The following is a 24,697-nucleotide window of genomic DNA, read 5'->3' as shown; positions in this document are numbered from 1 at the left end:
TGGAAACTATATGGGTGGGAGCAACCAGCAATATTCCTCAAACTGTGTTAAGTAAATTTTCTCTCAGAGGTGCTGCCAATAAATAAGAATATCAGAGCAGGCAGGACTAGCTGGTCAGATTTGAGCAAACATGATATTCTCCATCTGGAAATCTTGTTGGAACTAATTCACAAACCACCAAAAGGAGTCTGCATTTTAGTGAGTTTCTGAGCAGAAGCAAGTGTTGGAAAATGTACGAAGGGCAGTGGCAGAGGGAGTTAGATTCTTTTCTAATGAACCAACTGCTCAGGCGGAAGAGCAGTGTTTACAAGATAAGCACGTTTCAGCTTTTGACAGAAATCAAATACATTACTCAGTAGATACCCTTCAAGTTTTTAAAATGAAAAAACTGCCTGTTTGAGAAACAATTGCTAGCTTGTTACTTGGCCTTGGTCAAAAACTGCCCTCATCATGGAAAAGCACCATCTAATCTGAGGCTGGAAATACAGATCAAGTCTTGAGTGATGCCAGGGAGGCTGCCCCGTAGGGAAGAGCTAGCCCAGCAGACTGTGTCCTTAAATAGATGTGGCACGCCCTTGAGTATGCCAAGGGGGAGTGTCTGGGGGCACATATGGGAGCAAGTTGATTTACTGCCTACACAGACAGTGATCAGGCCTCTCAGGATCTTCCGAGCTCTGTCACAGTCTGAACATTGTGATTTTTCTCCCAGCTGAGGCAAGGCCTGGTTTCCTGGCTTTCTTTACTGATTGAGGCTCCTAGATGGAAGGCCACGATGCTGTGTGGTGATCCACAGCACCCAGAAGAGAATAAACCTTAAAAGAAGTCAACACAAATTTGTACAATGGGCAGAGCCAGGGCTTGTTTATTTAGCTGAGGAAGAGATGTACATGCCCTACCTTCAGGTGGTCATTTGGATAATACTTACAAATGCTGTGGCTGCAGCCAGGGGCCATACTGTATAGTCAGGCAAATAAGACCTAGATGACTGACTGCAAAGTACATCTGTGTATAAGGAAATCAGTTTTGTAACTCCCTGTAGAAATTTAGAGGGGAAATTAAAGAGACTCATGTGTGTCAACAAAACCTCAGTTGCTGGCTCAGAAAGGGATTAAATGGCTGAGGTGTTTGTCTTAGTCATATCTTTATTGAGAAGCTACCTGGATTCCTAAAATCAAATAAGCACAGAGAAACTTAAGTCATGAACTGATGGGCCTACAGAAGATACACCCTCTTTGTGTCTACTAACTAGTGTGAAAAGAAGCTACATTGTCTAAACGAAAGAAATGCCTTGAAATGGCTCACATAAGAGTGCTTGAGGGCAAAGGCCTGTGCATAGCTGGAAAATGATGGTATTCTACCATCAGTAGTCCCAGGAGGATATAAGTGGGCTTTAATTGGGATTGAGCCTACACTCTAATGGGTTCACTCATCCTGTAACAGAAGCAACCTTGGAGAATACAAGTAAAGGTCAGGGAGAGCTAATTATCCATCAATTTGGCTCCTTTGGATATATTTCTTCTGAATAAGATATGTTTTCCTTCTACCACTGTACAGAAATAAACAAAGAAATAATATTGCATGGCTATTTCACATTCTTTTTCACTCTTATAACAGTGGCTTCTCTAAAACATTGAAATGGAATTTGAAATTCTTGTTTTTCAAAAGCTGTTGAAAGAAAAAATAATGGTTGAATTTAGTTATTCAAATGATTGGCTATGAAGTGAAGTGAGGGCTACACTGAAACTATTTCTAAGGTCTGGAGATGGGAATGATGGGTGGGGAGAATGTAATTACAGTGCTTTATAAATTTCTCATCTCACACGATTTTTCTATATTGCTGACCTGGTGACACCAGGCTTGGGTTTAAAATTACTAATGCCCAAGAAAGGTGATATAACACAAGACACAATGGTCTTGCTGTTAATTTTGACAATGTATATGTCCAAAAGTACTTTTAGCTAAATCATAACTTTCCCCTATGTAACCACACTTGGTTTAACTATAAATATGATTGCATTTCTAAGCAGCAGTAATAGTCTTATATTCCTTTACCTTCCAAATACTGTGAAATCTGGAACAGACATTGTGAAGTTGGTGACATAGTTTATGCCCAACTGCAGTTTCTCTCACAAGAAGACCAACCAGCAACTATCCATAGATAATACACCATTGAGAAAATTCCAGAATCCCAGGGGTGAGGTGATGCGGACTCTGGCTCATGGGGTCTGAGACATTGTGGATGAGACACTAGACAAATCCACATGGACTACCGAGTCCTGTGGAGGAAAAGGGACAGCACTGCTTCCTTCTCAGGAGGAGAAAAAGCCTCAGAGCGCCTTGGCCACACTCTCAAGAAGAGAGCACCCCCACCCTTGCCTTGACAAGCCTTTATTGGGTTCAATTTGCACAGAAATAAAGCCCATCAATCATTGTCAGGCAGAAATGATTAAACAATAGATAATACTCAAAGAACTCTGAGGGCTTATTTTGAATCAGGGTCAGATAATCAAAAGGCCATAAAACTTTGAGAAACAAACTCACTCCCTGCTTGGTCCCTTATTATTTAAGTTGAGGGTATTAGCAAAGTAGGTTTCATAGAATTTTATGCTTTCTTTCTTAGGCCTGGTACCCTAGGGAACCTGCCCTTTCCAGAACAGGGTGGCACCCACCTCCAGCATTGTTTCAGGCTTACAGCATTGTTTCAGGCTAAGTCAGGCAGGGGAAGTAAGGCAGCCAAGAGATTACGAGACTTCCTGGAGAAAGAATGATGACTCAGGCTAAGTCAAAGCTGAGGGGCGAGGGCCCATCACCCCTTTTTGCTATAGCCCCCCAAGTCCTTCCCTGGGGACTCTCCATGATCTTACCCATCACTGGCTAACCAATAAAGCATTGGGGGCTAGGCAGGGTGAAATAAAAGAAGCAGAGGTAGTACCCCTGCCAGGGAGATAAGCTTTGTTTTCTTAGTGGCTTATGGTCCCAAGGTGGCTCACTCAGCCTTAGCCATGGGGCATTACAGCTCCTGAAACCAGGCAGGGCAGTTCCTGACAGTGAGGCTGAAGCACAACCCTGGACCACAGAGCTTCCCCAGAAGTCCTGCAGAATAAAAGAATAATAACATTAGCCATCTCAGAGCTGGCACTGGCTTGTGTTGGGAGAGGTGGTGATCAGATTTATATTTTTGAGAGGTCATTGTATCTGTAAAGTAAAAGATGGACCAGGAAAGGCTAATTCTGGAGCTAGGGAAATCAGTTAGCAGGCTGTTGTGAGAGGAGAGGGGATGAGGCTGAAACTCAAGCTGTGGTGGTAGGCACTGAGGAGGAGGTCATGTATGAGTGATAAAATGGAGGTGTACTTGTCAGAACTTGATCACTAGACAGGAGGGGTTTGGAAGAAGGAGGAACGACACGGGTTATAACCAGGCGAGCCGAATGTGGAGGATGAAGATGACTCATTTGGCTTTTGTACCTATCTGATTCCACTTATTTTTCATCTTCGCAGTATTACAAGGCTCATAGTTACTTACAGAATTACTGTTTTCAAGCCTCCAACTTGCTATATTCCAGAAGAACCTTATTAGGGCCTAATGAGATCATTATGAGAAAATCCTTTGTAAACTGCCAAATGCTGTGCACACGCAGACTATTATAAGAAATCATTTTGAACAGGCTGATAACTAATGGGGAGAAACACAACCTCTGATTCTTGTATTTATGAAGATGAAAATAAATTTTTGCTCCATTAAACAGGGAACATTATGTACAAAACACTTGTAATTCTCTACTCCTCCCTCGCAATTTCCTATGAGAAGAGGAATGGTGTACGTATACGTGGTGAATTGGTGAGACCAAATAGAACTCTGGGTTTGCTCTCACATTAGATCAGCCTGGCTGCAGACAGGCTCATCTCACACTTAACTCCTGGTGGTGGTGGAGCAGCTTGGACTCTGTGAGGGAGGTTGGTACATGGGAGGGTCAGCTCACATCTTCAGTGAAGTATTAAGAAACTCATTGTTGTTACATATTTAAGCTGCATGCCCCACTCCAGCTTTTTGTTCTAATATGTTGATATCTTGATCTTCATCAGTCTAGCTATGAGTCTAATTACATATTAATATGGAAAGAGAGAGGATTATCTATAGGTAGCACCAGATCCCAACTCTGTCCATTAAAATCACCTCCAGTGAAGACTCTCAAAACCCAATAACTTGCTTCACGTACAAGTATGTTTCTTTCTAATGTTTTCCTCTTTTCTCTTCCCCGGGAGCTTCTAATAAGAGTTTTCATTCAATACTAAATATAGAGAATGCTGTGTCATTGATGGGACTGAAAACTGACTGAGGAAATAGTTCATATTCCACTTCTGGGTATTGTTAGCTTCATGATGTTAGTAGTGTCCTTGTAGGGTCTCAGTAAGTATATCATGTCTAAACAAAACACATAAATTTTATATTAATGTACCTTAACCATGTCAAGTCATCTGTGTCCACTCAGAGGCTCACATCATGGTGGAGACTCACAGGATACTGCTGCTGCAGTAAGTTTTTGTTTCATAAAGGAACAAAATTGATGGGCACAAGGCATTCCTTCTCTCTCTGCTCTCACTTTCCAATTACAGAGTCTCACTTTTCTCCAGGTGCTAGGCCAATCACACTTGGCAAATAAGGTGTATTTCTGTAAGAACAATGTTAAAATCCTAGAGTGAGGCCAAGGTTTGGCTCAGTATCAAAGTTCTTAGGGTTGATGGGTCCTGAGCTACTTTCATCCCTCCTTGCTTTTTGCCACCCTCTGGTTCAGATTGCCATGCTTGATGGGGTTTCCATTTCCTGTGGTCTTGAATTTTGGGCTGTGGAAGGTGCTTGGTATTTTTTAAGAGCAGTTTTTATGCCATATTTATCTCTCCATCGCATGCCTGCCTGAATGCTTCAGAAAGTGAGTTATGAGAGTCATGGTGCTGTCAAACTCAAACCTCTGCTCTGCAAAAAGGTCCGTCAAAATCCAGGCCATGAAAGAGAAGGGATTAATGTCAAGAAATTCTGGCACCTAATTTTTAACAACATTTTTAGATTTTTAGTTATATGTAAGAATGAACAAGATTTTAACATTAGCAGTCATATACCCAATACCTAGATTCTATTATTAACACCTTAAGATTGACTTTTTTGGTCATTTTTCCAAGATATAATTCACATAACCTAAAATTCACCAGTAAGTGACTTTTAATGCAGTCACAAAGCTGTGCATCCATCACTATTATCTAATCCTAGAACATTTTTATTGCTCTAAAATGGAAAGTCCATGCCCATCAGCAGTCAATCTCCAGCTCCTTGCAATCACTAATTTATTTTTCTGTGTTTATTTGCCTGTTTTGTACATTTTATATAAATGAAATCATACAGTATGTGGCCTTTTATATTCGGATTCTTTCACTTAGCATAATGTTGTTTTCAAGGTTTAATCATGTTGTAACATGTATTAGTACTTTATTCCTTTTTACAGCTGAATAATATTACATTGTATGGTGGGGCATTGTGATTTATAATAAATATTTATTTGATCTTCATCTCTGTTTCTGGTACAGAGCTCCCCAAATCCTCAGGATTTTCCAAGTGTTGAGAGTGATCAAGATGTCTTTTGTTATATTAATTGACTTTTGGAAAGCACCTAGAGATGGGGGCTTTCAGTCTCACCCCGTGATTTCCAGGGAGGGGAGAGAGGTTTGAGGTTGAACCAATCACCAATGGTTAATGACTAAGTCCAGCGTGATTAAGCCTCCATAAAACCCCAGAAGGATAGCTGGTCCACCCCAGTTTTGAAAAGTTTTCTCATTAGCAATCAAAATGCTCCACGTGCCTCCGCACCAGCTCCAAAGCTCCCGGAGGATAGAAGCTCTTTTGTTCCAGACCTCATCCTGTATATCTTTTCATCTGGCTGTTGATTCATACTCTTTAATATCCTTTGTAACCAGTTGATAATCTAGTAAGTAAATGGGTTTTCCTAAGTTCTGTGAGTTGTTCTAGCAAATCAAACCAAAGCAGAGGTACATGAGAACTTCTGATGTACAGCCAGTCCGTCAGAAGTATGGAGAACAGCCTGAGCTTTTGACGGGTATCTGTAATGGAGGGCAGTCTGGTGGAACTGAGTCCTTCACCTGTGGAGTCTGATGCTGTCTCCAGGTAGACAGTGTCAGAATTGAGTTGAGTTTTCAGACACCCTGCTGATGTCCAGGAATTTCATGTTTATGTTGGAAGCTTATACACACAGACACACAACACATTTTGTTTGTCCATTCATCAGCTGATGGACATTAGGGTTGTGTCTTAGCTCCTGCTGCTATAACAAAAATACCAGAGACTGGGTGACTTAAACAACAAACATTTATTTCTCACAGTTCTGGAGTCTGGTAAGTTCAAGACCAAAGCACAGCAGAACTGGTTTCTGCTTCCTGGTCTTCACATCCAGGAAGGAGAGAGGACTCTCTGGGGTGTCTTTCATGTGCATTAATCCCATTTATAAGGGCTACACTTTCATGACCTAATCACTTCCCACAGGCTCTACCTCCTAATACCATTACCTCAGGAGGTAAGAATTCAACATACAAATTTGGGGGAAGACACAGACATTGTCTATGGCAATTTGTTTCCACTTTTTGGCTATATGAATAAGTCAGCTCTGGGTGTTTTGGTCCTGAGCATCTCTGCCATAAACATCTTTGCAATAAGTATTTTTCCTGCAAACATTTTCACAGTATACCTTATTGGCATAAGGAGATTTTGCTATAAAAGACAAAGTACAAAAAAATAAAAGAGACATTAAAAAAGACATAATAAAGCATGAAAATTAATGAAATTAAAAGACTTTATTGCAAATAATCAAGATATATTGACTTTGAAGTCTTTTGTTCATAGTATTACACTTCTTTTACTTGATTCATTTTCATGATCAACATTACACTTTTTCTTTTTTGCTACAATTTCTTCATGAAGAGCAACTAATGCTCTTGAGGACTGTTGTGAATTAGTAGGCTCCTCTTTCATGTTTGCCATAGCTTGGTAAGCTTTTGGTTTTGATGGGTGAGAGGAATGACTGCTCCCTGAAGGATTTGCAAACTGATATGTATCATTTTCTAGCATAGTATGCAGTCTGGCTTTACCTACAGCTTTGTAATCAGGCTTAGATGTAGTTGCTATCATCCACTATTTTCAGACCACCACATCTACTTGTCACCATGTTGATGATTATGAAGGCTAAGATTCATATCATATAGAACTTTATCATATCATGAGAACTTTGTCAATGTAGAAATGAAACCAAACTGAGAACTAGCTTAAATACATTAAGTCTGCTAAGTGTAAACCAGATTGTCATCCAGTTATTTTATTTTTTATGGGAAATTGTGTTATGGCCAATTAGTTGTGCAGCAAAAATGTCTGTGGTAAAAATGCTTATGGCAGAGATGATTATGGCAAAGATGCTTACTGTGAAAATAGCTGCTATCGACATTTGTTACCCATACTCTTTTTACTATCCTTATTATCACATATCTATCCATCCAATAATCTATTTATTTTATTGATATATTTCAAGATAAATTTCAGATATCAGTGCATTTCCAACTAAATGCTGATATTTGTGTATCATTAACAAGATGTCAATACTTGTTTAGTTTTTTCTTTATGTAAAATTTGCATGCAATAAAGTACACAAATCTCATATGTACATTTGCTGAATTTTGAAAAATGCATGCACTTGGGTAACTCAAACTCCTATCAAACTATGGAGCATTATTATCACCTCAGACAGTTTCTTCATGCGAGCCCCCCAGTCAATACGCCCAAACTCCCAGAGATACCATAGACATTATTAGAAAACATTTAGTGAAATTTTTTCACCATAAATATTATAAAATAATGTATACCTGGATTTTTAAAAATGAGATTATGTTTAAATGGAGTAATATAACATTTGCTTTTGATGTGTTCATTGATTCGATTGAACTTATTCTTTACTTCTTCTTTCATATTTGACATTTAGCTTACTTTGCTTGTTTGTCACATTTCCTGTCCTTTTTCCCATTCCCCCTCAACTTATTTAAATACTTTATATTCTCATTCTATTTTCTAAAGGTTAATTTTGTGACCCATGTAATTAAATGTATATCTTTTCTAACAATCAATGTCTAAGTCTAATTAGTAACTATATCCTTCAATTGAACAAGACAAGAAAATTGGTATATTTAAAAATCTCTGCTCCCTTTCTAAGCCTTTCTATATCCTTTATATCCACTTGTTATCAAGAGACAATTTTGCTCTCACACATATACATAAACTGGGTGTGTGTGTACGAGTGTTTATTTCCCATTGCTGCTGTAACAAATGGCCATAAACTTGGTGACTTAAAACACCAAAAATTTATTTACTCACAGTTCTGAAGGTCAGAAGTCTGAAATTAACTTCACTAACCAACACCAAGTTTTCAGAAAGGTTCTGCTCCCTCTGGAGGCTCTAGGGGCAATCTGATCCTCGCCTCTCCCAGCTTCTGTTGGGTCCTGGCAATCCTTGGTTTGCTACTGAATCACTCCAGTCTCTGCTTCCATTGTTGCATTGCCTCCTTTTCTGTCTGTGCTAAATCTCATTTTTGCCTGTGTTTTATAAGAATACATATCATTGCATTTGCAGTCCACCTGGATAATCCAGGATAATCTCCCCATCTCAAAATCCTTTACTTATCACAGGTACAAAGATCATTTTTCCAAATTAGGTAATATTCATAGATTCGAGGGATTTGTAACTGATATCTTTGGGGCCATTTTTAGACTTCCACTATACACACATGTGCCTCCTCCATGAAGATAATCAACTTCTTCATATTAAATGATAAGCCATTGAACATGTTAACCTTAATGCTACTTGAAAGTCATAATAAAATTAATAAATCCAGACCATATTTTTTTTCAGTTAGCTTAGCAAGAATTCACATTGTGGAGGTTCCAAACTCTTAAAAATCCCAGCAGCAGCTTAGGCTAATTAGTACACAATAGATCATGCTAGAGAGTGAGAAGAGTAGCTTATTCTTCTGGCAAGCAGAAAGGAAAGAAGAGGAAATAAATTATCTTGAAACAGGCAGGAGTCCAAACCATACATGAAAGTGCTGCTAACATCAATCTTTGGCAAAGTCTTGAAATAATTTTTTTAACAGACAGTTTGTTTTGTATTTATAAACAATGTGGTGTTCAACAAGACTAAATGTAGTATATTCATATAAGTGTAAAAAAAGCACACACACACTTTTTAATAGCATTTTTAGAAAAGTATACATCAAATTGAAAGCAACTGAAAAACAAAAGGCTGGTGAAGATTAGGCCATCAATATTTTATGTTTTGTTTTTCATAAAAGAGAAAGCATCTTTGAAAGTGCTTTGTTTTGTTTTGGTATACACAAGATTGTCAAGGAAGAATGTCCTGTTCTTTGTTGGAGTCACAGTACTTAACACGGGCTCTGTTTACTCAACACACTCAACAAACAGTTATTGGAGGAATAAAGCAAGTGAATATTTGCAAAGCTCCAAGGAGAATGATGGGGGATTCTTTGGGGAAAGAACCACATCTCTTTTTTCTCATTATTTCTACTTTCTACCATAGTAGGTACTCAAACGATGGTTATAGGTTTGGATAAAATGTAATTGAGTAGGTTAGTTATTCTTTGTCATGACACATTAGGCCATTTATAAGGCAAATGGTCTCATGGTAGTTACCAAGTTAAATACAAGTAATTTTCTCTTTACTGTCTACATGTCTATCTTTGGTCTTCCCACATGGGGACCACATTGATAATGCATAGAAACCAATATATTGTCAAATTTAGTAGTTGTGTTTTTACGTACATGTTCTCATTGGATTGTTACTACAACCATGTGAGATGGGAATCCTGCTATCTTACAGATAAGCAGACAGGCTCAGAGAGGACTAGTCCAAGAGCATGTTCTGTAAAGCAGAAGATGAACATAAATCTTGGTGACAAACTGAGTGTGTCATCTTCTATAAGAAGCTGTAAACATATTTTCCTAGTCCTTAAAACAGCCGTCTAGAGCAGATAGTAGGTAGATGTTTATTAAAATGTTAAAACCATATTTCCTCACCTTAAAATGAGGGTCATAAAAAAGAATAGAAATAAGAAAATAAAAATGAACAAAACCAAGTATGACACATAGAGGCAATTTTAGATTTATTTCATTTTAGTTTTGTGTATATAACTGATTACATGAACTTCATGGTCAAATCTCTCCAAAATTTTCCATTTTTACTGAATGGAAATCTTCTTGTAATTTCAAGTTTCCAGTGGAAATATGTTTTGTTTTTTTAATATATTAACACGAGTATGTCCTTGACTAGCACAATCCATGGCGTCAAGGGAAAATATTACTAAAGGGAGTGAAAATTCTCAGTTCAATTGAGTTTCCATGATGGTCCTACTTATGGCAGTCAGTATTTTTAATCTTTCAGAAATAGTATGTTGGAGCCACTTTTAACCTTAATGCTTTATCAGAAGTTTAAGGGCTCATAAACAGTTTAACTAGACATCCGAGTAATTCCTTTCACATACACTCAACATGTGTGTGGTCATCCTATGACCAAGGTTGCTCTAACTATAGACTGACTTTAGCTCAGTTGAATGTCTCATTTTTACCTATGAACTACAAACTTAAAAACACTACCTGTCTTATATTTATTTAGTTTGTATTTTCATTAACTAATTCAGTAAAAATTGACTATCTACATATGAAGATACTGCACTAGAACTGTAGGCATAGAAGTGAATAAGATACGGGCCCTTCCCTTAAGGATTTTGTTGTCTGTGTGGGAAGAGTAAGGGTGCCAGATTTAGCAAATAAAAATGCAGGGTACTCAGTTAAATTTGAATATCAGATAAATATATTTTTAGTAACTGTAAGTATATTCATGTAGACTTTGGAATATGTTAAAAACTTTTCTTCTGTTATTGATCTAAAGTTCAAATTTAACTGACAGTCCTGTATTTTATCTGGCAACCCTAGAAAAGAGACCAAGGAAAAGATAATTTATGATATACAATATAAGTGTACATAGAAGTGTGCATAAACACATGCAAACACATTTTTTTAAAGATTTTATTTACTCATTTTTAGAGAGGGAAGGGAGGGAGAAAGAGAGAGAGAAACATCAATGTGCGGTTGCTGGGGGCCATGGCCTGCAACCCAGGCATATGCCCTGACTGGAAATCGAACCTGCAACACTTTGGTTCGCAGCCTGAGCTCAATCTACTGAGCTACACCAGCCAGGGCAACAAACACATTTTTAAGAGTGTTTTTAAATACAATAGTAAGTGCTAGAATTTGGTTCAAGTCCAGAAAGCGGTAGTAATATGTAGCACTCTGCTTATGAAGGACTTTATTTGTAGGTTTCCATTTATCCTGGGAGAGAATATCACCCTTTTCTGTAATTTGACCAGGTCAGTTGATGAATATCCTGGCAGGAGAGCAGACTCTTAGGGAAAAATAATGCATTTATTAGAAAAATGTGCAGGGTAACTAAATGCTTCAACCATATTTAGAATGATTGCAGCTGACTGGCCTGGGTAAATCCTTCCCATTAACTTGTCAATAGCAACTAGGCTCAATTACAAAAGGAAGGTGTACCATCTCACACTAAGGACCCAGCTTGGGTGATAGGGGAGGCTGTACCACTGGATCCTACAGGACACCTACTGCATTAGTCTACACTACCAAGACAGGGAGTCATAGCAGCTCTACTTAATACATAGAAAAAACACAGGGAGGCTGCCAAAAATGGGGAGACAATGAAACATGGTCCAAATGAAAGAACAGATCAAAATGCCAGAAAAAGAGCTAACCAAAATGGAAATAAGCAATCTATCACTTGCAGAGTTCAAAACACCAGTTATAAGAATGCTTAAGGAACTTAGAGAGGACCTCAACAGCATAAAAAAGATCCAATAAAAAACAATGGATACACTAATTTAAATAAAGAACAATTTACAGGGAAACAACAGCAGAGTGAATAAAGCAGAGAATCAAATCAATGTTTTGGAACATAAGGAAGCAAAACAACCAATCAGAATAACAAGAAGAAAAAAGAATCCAAAATAATGAGGTTAGTATAAGCAGCCTCTGGGACAACTTCAAGCCTTCCAACTTTCACATCATGGGGTGACAGAAGGAAAAGAGAAAGAGCAAGAAATTGGAAATCTATTTGAAAATTAATGATACTTCCCTAATTTGGTGAAGGCAATAGACATGCAAGTCCAGTAAGCACAGAAAGTCCCAAGCAAGATGGATGCAAAGAGGACCACTCCAAGACACATCATAATTAAAATGTCAAGGGTTAAAGATAAAGAAAAATCTTAAAAACAGCGAGAGAAGAGCAGATTTCCCACAAAGGAATTTTCATGAGACTGTCAGCTGGTTTCTCAAAAGAAACTTTGCAGTCTAGAAGGGATTGGCAAGAAATATTCAAAGTCATGAAAAACAGGGACCTATAGCCAAGATTGTTCTATCCAGCAAAGACATCATTTAGAATCAAAGGGCAGATAAAGAGCTTCCCAGACAAGAAAGCACTAAAGGAGTTCATCATCACCAAATCACCATTACATGAAATGTTAAAGGGACTTATGTAAGAAAAAGAAATATAAAAACTATGAACAATAAAATAGCAATAAATGCACATCTATGAACAATTCAATCTGAAAAACAAACTAAGCAAATAAGAAGAACAGAGAAAGCATTATGGATATGGAAAACATTTTGATGTTTGCCAGATGAAAGGGTGTGTCAGGGAAGGGATGAAGAAGTGAGGGGATTAAGAAGTATAAACAGGTAGTTACAGAATAGCCATGGGGATGTAAAGTACAGTATAGGAAATGGAGTAGCCAAAGAACTTGACCCATGAATATGACCCATGGACATGAATGATGGTGTGGGGATTGCCTGAGGGAGTGGAGAGTGCTGGATACAGAAGGGCAAAGTGGGAAAAATTGGGACAACTGTAATAGCATAATGAATGAAATAAGAAAAAATACAACAAAACCCCACCAAACAAAACAAAAAAAGAGTCTCTTTTTTCTCTAACCTTTGACAGTTTAATTTTGATGTATCTTATTGTGGGTGTCTTTTGGTTCATTTCGCTTGGTACTCTGTACTTCTTGGACTTGTATATTTATTTCCTTCATGAGTTAGGAAAGTTTTTCATCATTCTTTCTCCAATAAGTACTCAGTCCCTTGCTCAATCTTGCCTCCTTGTGGTACACCTATGTTGCAATTGTTGGTATACTTGGTGTCCCAGAGACTGCATCTTGACTTTTTAGAAATTGCATATAGAGTAGGAATATTAAAGCTGGAATATCAACTGGACTTATTTAGTACACGCTTCTCATGCTACAGACAAGAACACCAGGGGCAGCCATGGTTAAGAGGCACAGTGACCACTAAAGAAAAGGGTATATCTCGTTCATATAGTATACCTTTTTTACAGTAGACAACTTATTAATGTGGGTAAAAACCACAAAGGGACTCTAAATGACTTTTGTAAGGAATAGTAGAGAAAATACAGAGAATGGGAAGGAGAAAAAACTAATAGGATAAAAATAAATTTATTCTGTTTAATGTACATTTAAAAAGATAAAAATGATGTAGTAGTTTCTCCTATACTCTTTTCTTCATTAGTTTTTACAATCTCAGTTATGAGAGTTTAGTGAAAAGGGGAAATTTAACCGTCTTTCCATGCTAAGAGTTTGTCAGGACACATAGGAGTTCAACTTAGAAGCATCTGAAAATATATATAAAAGATATGTTAAATGTGCTACATATAATATATTTTAGCTTAATGTAAAAAATTTAGGAATTGCTGTCATTGATTCCATGATGTTTTATATGGCTTATTTCTGTATTGTGTTTTTTAAAATTTATTAATGTATTTATCTTCTTTCCCTTCAGTTATAACTCCATTGTGTCCTGAACTCCAGCATTATCTTAACTTTGAAGTGCTTCAAAAATCCTGCAGATTCATAACAAATATGATGTCCTCTGATTCTTGTATGTTGATTTTATTTTTTCCCCCCTCCGTCTCTCGTATTCTGAATTTCCAAGGGAATATGCATAGGTTTTTAATTCATTGATCGTTCTTGGTTTCAGTGGTACCTTTCATTACCATTCTTCACGCGTGGAAAATTATCTTCTGGTTTTTTTAGATGATTTTCTTCTGTGATAATTTCTTTCTGTCATTTCATTATGTTTAAAATCGATTTTAGTCTATTTTTGGACATCCTGTGTTCATACTCTATTTCTCTCATGTTTCTCTCAGATTTTATTTTATTTTATTTTTTAAATTTTATTTATTTTTATTTTTATAGAGAGGGGAAGGGAAGGAAGGAGGGAAACATCAATGTGTGGTTGCCTCTCTCATGCCCCCTACTGGGGACCTGGCCCATAACCTGGGTTTGTGCCCTGACTGGGCATCAAACCAGCAACCCTTTGGTTTGCAGGCCCATGCTCAATCCACGGAGCTACACCAGCCAGGGCAAAGACTTTGCATCTCTTTTTTTTCCTTTTCTTTCCAGAGACTTCATAGGTTTTACCTTCCAATCCCTTCATCAATTCTTGGTTTTGACTTGTTGGTCAATCATATTTTTCACTTATTAAAGGTCTTTCAGGATATCTGCTTTTTTTCTTTTTTTTTAAAGCTCCTATGCTTATTTTATGTAAATCTCAATCTCTCAAATCTCTGCACAGATACTAAAATTTTGTCTTTTTTAGTTTTGTTTCCTAAATTATTTCTTTTTTAAAGTTCAATGATTAGAGTTATTTTTGTTTTTAACTTGATCTTTCACTCATATTCCAAACTTTCTTAAGTAGTTGGCAGTGATTCGTGACTTGCTGCTGTGGGAACTACAGGTGGGGCTTATTAACTGATAGTGTTGCTTTACAGGAAGAAGAAGAGAGCAGGCCAATTATGTTTCAGGATCCCTTGATGCCACATGTGGAGCGGGAGAAACTGAGGTCCAAATACTCTGCTTTGGGTGATCTCAGACAATTTGTTTAATTTCTTTGTGGAAGAACCCTTTGATTCTTTTTTTTAGGTGGGATGTAAATAACAAGCTTGCCTATGTGTCTGCATGTGGCTAGGGAGATCAGAGAACATAGTATAAGGTCAATTGACCTGAGTTTAGAGTCTCAGTGAGATAACTGTTGCATCTGAATTATAAGCCTCTTCAGAGCTCTGCCTCAGGATTCATTGCATTCCTCTCTCCTAAAGCCATCCCTCTTCTAGGCCCCTTTTTCTCCATGCTGCTTCATCATCTGCTCTATATTCAGTTTTCATCTTCGATTATTTTATTAAAATCCCCTGTTTTTACACATGTGATCACCTTTGCTCCTTTTCTTTGATTGCAATATTTAGCATGTTTTAAGCAATTTTATTATCACTTCAATGGGACTTTTAAGGGGTAGAAGAGACAAGTATGTGTGGTAAATCTTTCATCATGATATAGAAGTCTGTCATTAAATTTCCCTGAGTCCACAACATTTGGAAAATACTTGTATTAATATTTAAGGATGCATGAAAACTGTAGAAATCTATCAGTGGCTTTCAAGGGATGGGTAAAGTATTAGGCTTTAAGACACTTGCTTAATGTAAAATTTTTTTAATGCATTAATTTATCATCAAGATATAAATATTTCACTGAATATGTGATATATCAATATAAGAAACTCTTTTTTTTTCTATGCTGTTCAGCATTACAAATCTGCAAGTTGGTTTCTCTACCCAACCATGTCATTTCCTATAAATCTCAATCAAATACCAGCAGTTTTCTGTTTATTTTTGCAGAAATTGATAAGTTGAATCTAAAATTTGTATGGACATGCATAAGGTTAGGAATGGTCAAGGAAATCCTGAAAAAGATGAAACAATATGGAAATGGTACTAGATAACAAGATCTGTTAAAAACTGTAATTACATAATTTTATCTTAATCTTTATAATTAATTATATACTTAACATATGATATAGTACAATTATATCATATAATTAACTATAGTAACTGAGACATTGTGCTCTTGGCCCAAACGTAGATAACTAGAAACCGACTCACCTGATTTAGGAAAAATGGAACATTGCAGTACAGTGAGAAATGGTGGGTCGGTTTGATATTCACATGGAAAAAAGTGTTTACCAACTTGCATTTACCTCAGAAGAAACATTTGGAATTATTAAGTATTTTCATGTAAGAGGTAAAACAATATGAGTTTTAGAGGTAAATATAAGAGAACCTTGCTATGGCTTGAAATGTTTCAAATATTCTGTAGGAAGACACATAAAAATCTAACCACAAACACCTTAATATAGTTGGTTATATTAAGATTAAGTTTCAAAAGAAACCACTAAAAGAGTGAAAAAAAGAATATGAAGACTGACAGATTAACAATTCAATCTGTTATTAATCATTAATGCTATACATGTGAGTGTGATTTTTTAAAAACATATTTTATTGATTATGCTATTACAGTTGTCCCGTTTCCCCCCTCCACTACCCTCCACCCTGCACACCCTCTCCACCCACATTCCCCCCCTTTAGTTCATGTTCATGTGTCGTAAGTTCTTTAGCTTCTACATTTCCCATACTATTTTTGCCCTCCCGCTATTTTCCCCCTACCATCTATGCTACTTATTCTCTGTACCTTTTCCCCCCTCTCCTCCTCCCACTCCCTTGTTGCTAGCCCTCCATGTGATCTACATTTCTGTGGTTCTGTTCCTGTTCTAGTTGTTTGCTTAGTTTCTTGTTTTTGTTTTAGGTGTGGTTGTTAATAATTATGAGTTTGCTGTCATTTTACTATACATGTTTTTTATATTCTTTTTCTTAGATAAGTCCCTTTAACATTTCATGAAATAAGGGCTTGGTGATGATGAACTCCTTCAACTTGATCTTATCTGAGAAGCACTTTGTCTTCCCTTCCATTCTAAATGAAAGCTTTGCTGGGTAGAGCAATCTTGGATGTAGGTCCTTGCCTTTCATGACTTGGAAGACTTCTCTCCAGCCCCTTCTTGCCTGCAAGGTCTCTTTTGAGAAATCATCTGACAGTCTGATGGGAACTCCTTTGTAGGTTACTATCCCCTTATCTCTTGCTGCTTCTAGAATTTTCTCCTTCATGTTAATCCTGGGTAATATAATTATGATATGCCTTGGTGTGTTCCTCCTTGGGTCCAGCTTCTTGGGACTCTCTGAGCTTCCTGGACTTCCTGGAAATCTATTTCCTTTGCCAGATTGGGGAAGTTCTCATTTATTATTTGTTCAAGTAACTTTTCCACTTGTTACTCTTCCTCTTCTCCTTCTGGTACCCCTATAATTTGGATGTTGGAACGTTTAAAGATGTCCTGGAGGTTCCTAAGCTTCTCCTCATTTTTTTTAATTCTCATTTCTCCATTCTTTTCTGTTTGGTTGTTTCTTTCTTCCTTCTGGTCCACTCTATTGATTTGAGTCCCAGTTTCCTTCCCATTACTATTGGTTCCCTATGCATTTTCCTTCATTTCACTTATTGCAGCCTTCATTTTTTCATCTAATTTGTGACCAAATTCAACCAATTCTGTGAGCATCCTGATCACCAGTGCTTTGAACTGTGCATCTGATAGGTTGGCTATCTCTTCGTTGCTTAGTTGTATTTTTTCTGGAGCTTTGATCTGTTCTTTCATTTCAGCCATTTTTTTTTTTTTTTGGTCTTGATGTGCCTGTTAGGTAGTAAGGAGCGAAGCCTTAGATGTTCACCAGGGTGGGGTAGCCCAGTTGCTGGGTTGTGATGTGGTATGTAGAGGTGGGGTCCAAGAGAGAACAATGGTGCTTGCTCCTTTCTCCGACAAACTTCTGCCCCTTCTGCTGCTGCTTCCCCCAAGCAAACTGTGTCTTTCTGGTGCTGATTCCCATGTGGGTGGGCCTGTGCATGTTCTAGGACCCTGTGGGTCTCTCCAACGTACTCTCCTATGAGGCTGGGAGTCTGTCCCTGGGCCTCAGCCCCCACACAGGTGTTTTCAATTAGTGTCTGGAGGCTCTATTTCCCAGCGCTGGGACCCGGGGTTGCGTGGTCTGTCTCACTGCCCAATTTCACCTGGTTTATCTGTGCGTGAATGTGGGACTGCCCAGTCAGCCAAGTGCCTTGCTTCACAGTCACCGCCTCGCTATGTCTGCCATATTTGTATCTGCCTGCATGCCCAGGGTCTGCCCTCTGCCGTCTTGCACCTGGGATGCCTTATGCACCCGGTGCCGCTGATCTTTGTGCTTCGAACCCTCTCTGCCCAGCTGCCCAACTCCACCCTTCCTACTGGTCGGGATGAATGTGTATATTTTAACTCCTTGGTTGTTTGACTTCCAAAAAGTTCAATTTTCTGTCAGATCTGGTTGTTACCTTGTTTCTAAATTGTTGCTGACCTTATTTTGGTTGTGCAAGGAGGCACAGTGTGTGTCTACCTACACCTCTGTCTTGGCCGGAAGTCTATGATTTTTTTTTTTGAGAGTAGGATTTGATAGGTTAAGAGTAAAATGACTGAATGATCCCAGGCGAGTGTTCTGCAGACACACTGAGAGGTAAAATGTCCTCAGAGATGGGAAACCTAAATGATCTTGGGAAATAAGGATGTGAGAAGAATGAATGTGATTCCTACCTATTAAAATGATGTGAGAGGATTATCCATTGTTTCATTCACTTACTTATATAACAAATATTTACTGAGTGCTGACTATGTTCCAGGCATTGTTCTAGGCACTGAGGACATAGTATGAAACAAGACAATCAAAATTTTTTTTCATTGTTCATTTGTGAGAGCAGGCAAGGAGGTGTCAGGAGAGGCATAAATTATAAAATAAATTAATAAATTAAAAAATAAAAAAAAGTCCTGAAACTGAAACAATATGTTGGGCAATGGGACAGAGAGTGACCAGGGAGCTTCTCTGGGGAATAGGAATTTCAGCTGTCCGATGAATAAGCCAGTTCTCAGAGCTCTGGAGGAAGAATATTCTGGCAAAAGAGATCAGCCTATGCAAAGGCCCAGAGGTAGAAAGGAGCCTAGCAGTTCAGGAACCAGATTGAAGACCAGTGTGTCTGAAGCATCATGTCTAGGAGATGAGCAGTATTAGGTGATGTAGAGGTAACCAGGAGCCCGCACATGTAGGTTCTTGCAGAACAGAGTAAAACAGTTGTATTTTATTGTAAGAAGAATGGGTTAGAGTAGGACACTGCATAACATTCTTCACTTTTCCATAGAAAAGAAAGAATTTCCACTGCATTTCCCTAGACAGAAGGGGATTAGAGTAACAGTTCCAGATGGTCTGACTGTGACTTATTTCAGTAATTCTGAAGAAGAAATTTGGATCACAATATTGGTTTTCAATATCCTGGGAGACTGTGGTATATTTAGATAACAAGATTTTTTTGGTGTAAGATTATTTAGATTTTAGAAAATCATACATCATTAACTCTTTATATGTACTCATATTCATATACTGCACTGACACATTTAATCAGACATTTTATTGATTAAAAAATATCTATACTTCAAAATTTTCATAAACAAAATAAAAAATCAATAGATAATACAAACTTTATTATGGACACAATTCTTACTCTAGTTCACTTTCCAAACAAGAGGAATATTAACATGATAATATTAAAATTAATACAGATAGTAATCATTTTCTATGAAAATTTAAAAAAGGACCAAACCATTTTCTCTGAAAATAACGAAAAACACTATACCTTACTCCAAATACAATCACTAAAATAAATAAATAAACAAACAAATAAATAAATGATAGCTTTTGAAAAGATCTCAAACTTTCAAGCAAGAGGTAGAATAACTTAAAATATGAATAAGCCACAGAAAAATATTTAAGGATAACTTATAAATATCTCTTCATAATTTCCCTCAAATAGTATAGAATAAAAAAAGTTTTAAACAGTTGGAAAATTTTTTACCAAGGACCCATTATATGTGGTTGACATAAAATCCACTGACATGATGATCAAATAATATTTAAATGTTTTTTCATAAATAAATTTATTTTATGTAGCAGTTAGTGTTTCAAATTATTGCTTTATTAAATTTTATTTGGAATTTGTTTATATAGAATTAAATATATTTAACACATAGTTTTAGTTGAGATATAATTTACAGATAGCATTGTGTAAGTTTAAGGCATACATGCTGATGTGACACATTTATATATTGCAATATGATCACCACATTAGCTTTAGATAATAACTCTATCAGGTCACATACTTATCATTTTCTGTAATAGAAATTTTTAAGATCTAGCCTTTTAGCAATTTTAGGTATATAATACAATATTGTTCACTATAGTCACTATTCTATATATTAAATCTGATCCTTAGATCCTCAGAACTGATTCATCTTGTCACTGTAAATGTGTACCCTTCAACAACATCTCCCCAATTCCCCATCTCTAAGCAGTTGGTAACCACTATTCCTTTCTGCTTCTATGAGTTCAGCTTTTAAATTCTACCTACAAATGATATCATACAATATTTGTCCTTGTCTGGCTTATCTCACTAAGCATAATGCTCTCACAGTCCATCTGTGTTGTCATAAATGGCAGGATCTCCTTGTTTGTCATGGCTGAATAATATTATATAGATATCATATTATGAATATTATGCAGATATAATATATATTCTATATTATGACATTATATATAGATATGATATGAATATTATGAAGATGTGAGATGCATATATATCATTCCATTTTTAAATAATGTCACAATAAACATGGGAGTGCAGATATCTTTTTAATATTCAGTTTTTACTTCTTTTGGATATACCGGTATAACCAGAAGTGGAATTGCTAGGTCATATGGTAGTTCTATTTAGGTTGATAAATATTTGCACAGAAATATTAATTTTTTGAGTAACCTCTATAATATTGTCTATAGTGGCTCCAATAATTTACATTCCTACCAACATTGTATAAGGGTTCCCTTTTCTCAATATCTTTGTCAACACATTTAATCTCTTCTCTTTTTTATGATAACCATTTTAACAGGTGTGAGGTGATATCTCATGTGATTTTGGTTTGCATTTCCCTGATGATTAATGATGTTGATATTTTTATATACCTGTTGGCCATTTGTATGTCTTCCTTAGAAAAATGTCTGTTCAGCTTCTCTGCACACTTTTAATAGATTTTTTTTTTTGTTATTAAGATGTGTGACTTCTTTATGTATTTGGATATTAACCCTTTATCCAACATATGGTTTGCAAATGTTTTCTCACATTCTATAGGTTGCCTTATTATCTTTTTTATTTTACTGTACAGAAGCTTTTTAGTTTGATATAGTCTCACTTGTTGATTTTTGCTTTTATTGCTTGTGCTTTTGGTGCTATATCCAGAAAAAAATCATTGCCCAGAACAATTTCAAGGAAAGTCTTTCCTGTTTTCTTTAAGGAGTTTTATGTTGTAGGTTTTGTCTTCAAGTTTTTAATCTAATTCAAGTTATTTTTTGTTAGTGGTGTGAGATAGGGGTCCAGTTTCATTTTTCTGCATGAGATTACCTAGTTTTTCCTGCACCATTTGTTGAAGAGACTACCCTTTCCACTTGAGTGTTCTTGGCTTCCTTGTCAAATATAAGTTGACCATATATACAGGGGTTTACTTCTGGGCTTTTTGTTCTATTCCATTGGTCTAATATGTCTATTGTTATGCCGGTACCATATTGTTTTAACTATTATCGCTTTGTAGTATAGTTTAAAATCAGGACATGTTTCCAGCTTTGTTGTTTTTCTCAGTACTGCTTTGGCTATTTGAGGACTTTTTATAGGTCCATAAATATTTTTCAATTTTTTTCTATTTCTGTGCAAAATTCCAATGAGGTTTTGATAGGTATTGCATTAAATTTACAGATTTGAGTAGTATGGACATTTTAACAATATTAATTCTGATCCATGAACATGGAATGTCTTTCAATTTATTTTTGTTTTCAACTTCTTTCATCAAAGTCTTATAGTTTTCATTGCATAGACCTTTTACTTCCTTGGTTAAATTTATTCCTAAGTATTTTATTGTTTTGGGGGCTATTTAAAATGAAATAGTTTTCTTTATTTTTTTTAGATTTTTTTTGTTAATGTATACAAACTAATTTCTGTATGTTGATTTTATATCCTGCAACTTTACTGAATTTGCTGGTTGATTCTTGTAGAGTTTTGGTTGAGTCTTTAGGATTTTGTACATATAATATCATCAGCAAATAATCACAATTTTATTTTTTTTCTTTTCAATATGGATGCCTTTAATTTTTTTGTGTTGCCTAATTTCTCTAGCTAAAACTTCCATTGTTATGTTGAATAAGAGTTAATGAGAGTGAGCACCCTTGTCTTATTTCTAATCTTGGAGGAAAAGTTTTCAGTGTTTCACTCTTAAATATGATGGTAGATGTAGTTTTGTGGTATATGGCCTTTATTTTGAGGGGGTACATTTCTTCTATAACCAATTTGTTGAGGGTTTTTATCATGAAAGATGTTATATTTTGTTAAATGCTTTTTCTATATTTATTGAGATGACCATATGAATTTTATCTTTCATTCTATTAATGTGTTGTATCACATTCACTGTTTTGCATACACTGAATCACCCTTGCATCCACAGATACCACTTGGCTATGGTGTATGATCTTTTTAATATGTTGTTAAATGCAGTCATCACTGGCTAGTTTAGTCCCATGCTATGTAGCCTTCAGGAGGGTGGTGTTGGTAAAGTTTCTCTTGCACTCTCCAGAGCACCCAAATTTGTATTTTTTTTTTCTGGTTCCAATGGCATGCTATAATCTTCCCTTGGGAAAACTGAACTTCTAAAAACTTTTTCTTATCCATGGAATCTGCTCAAATCAGCACTCTTCATGTTTTCCCTGGCTGTAGCTGAAAGGGGTTGGGACAGGTTGCTGGCTCCTGCTGGTTTCGCAGCCTTTACTGAAGTGTATCTTCTTATTGCCAAATGCACAGGTGAGCTACTCCTCCCAGGACCTTTGGCACATGATGCTGGATCTCACAACTCCCAGTTTTGTTTGTGGACAGGTGTCTAATTCTTCTTTAAAGGGGGCGGGGCAAAAAGAATGAATGTTTTACACCACCATAAAGCTGACATCACTGAGGATTATAGTTTTAGAAGCAGACAAACATGTCTGGAAGCTAAGGAAAAGACGCCAGTAGGGAAATTGATGTAAAACTCAGGAGAAGAAACAATAACGGGTGTGAAATTCTGGGTAATGGAGAATAAATGTGAGTCACAGAAAGAGAGGTAACATCCTTCACTTAAGAGGGAAAGAGAAGAGAATAGAAGAGAAAGAAGAGAAAAAATGGGAGTTTGGACCTATGCTGAAATGTTTCTATTGTGGTGTCCCTCCTGTATCACAGACATAAATGCCCTGCTCTGCTCTCCTCTGTGAGAATGAGCGTCAGAAGGAAATGCCACTGTGTTGCAGGACATAGCCATAAGGTCATTACATCCTTGGAAGTTCCAGACAGAGATGATTAGAATACATACCTGTTTCTGATGAGGCATTGCAGAGAAACTGAAGGTGTATGGGTTGGTTTAATACCCAAAAGCTTTTTAGCTTGGGGAGCAGCAGGAGACGCTGGCTAAGTGAGGGCAGCAGTGTTCTCACACTGAGTGTTGGCAAAAGTGATCATGGACCTGTTTCTAATGTCACTTCAATAAATTCAGTTTTTAAAAATGTAAAAAAAAAAGAAAAAGAAAAAGAAAGTTGTCATGGGAAGTGCCCCTCACAAGTGAGTCTTGGCCATCAGATATCAGAATACTATGCTCTTGAGCACATCTGAAAAACTTCCTAGAAACACTTCAAAAGTAACTGAGAAAGATTTTGACTGGGGAGACAAGGAGGCAGGACCTGACTGACATCACACAAAGAGATGAACAGTGGTCAAACTGGATTATGAATGTTAATGTTACCGTATTTGTACCCACAGGGTCATGATATTAGAGGACCTATTGACAGCATGCATTTCAGCATGTCATTTTTATGTTTATTTTTTAAATAAAAATAATTCTTAATAGCTTCAGCATTTAGTTATAGAGGTTCAAATACTAAATCAAAAACTAAAGGCCAGCACAGCTCATGTGACTTTCATGTGTAAGATTTGAAGATGTTTCGTTTTCATGAAGAGATGCTATCTCAGGTGGGGGCCATGCATGCTCTCTGCTCGAGGAAGAGATGAGTATCACTGAACGTACGACGGAGCCCACGTGCACACCACGTACACAGGCATATATGTGTTTACTCCTGTCAAAATGATCAGTATACTCATGCCCCTCAGGTCATCCAAACTGCAGTGCTCAACTACTCCTCATGGTGTCATTATATTGTCAAAAAATGCCCTTAATAGCAAATTTAAAGAGAGAGATTTCTAGCTTTTCTTAAAACATCCTTTTATCATTGTTGCTTTACATCAAATGACTTCAAATATGGAATGTATACATTATTGCTACATTTTCAGAATTACATTCACTGTTTATGAGTTGTCTCTCTAAAGGCATACCTGTTGTATGCCAGTGATGCCCCAGCTTATATCTCTGGCCCTTATCTGAACTCCAGACTCATAGATTTAACTTTATACTTGATATTTTCACTTAGATG

This window comes from Phyllostomus hastatus, unplaced genomic scaffold (assembly GCF_019186645.2).
Source record: "Phyllostomus hastatus isolate PE091 unplaced genomic scaffold, TTU_PhHast_1.1 phas_contig_86, whole genome shotgun sequence".
NCBI lineage: Eukaryota > Metazoa > Chordata > Mammalia > Chiroptera > Phyllostomidae > Phyllostomus > Phyllostomus hastatus.
This window is presented reverse-complemented; position numbering follows the sequence as displayed.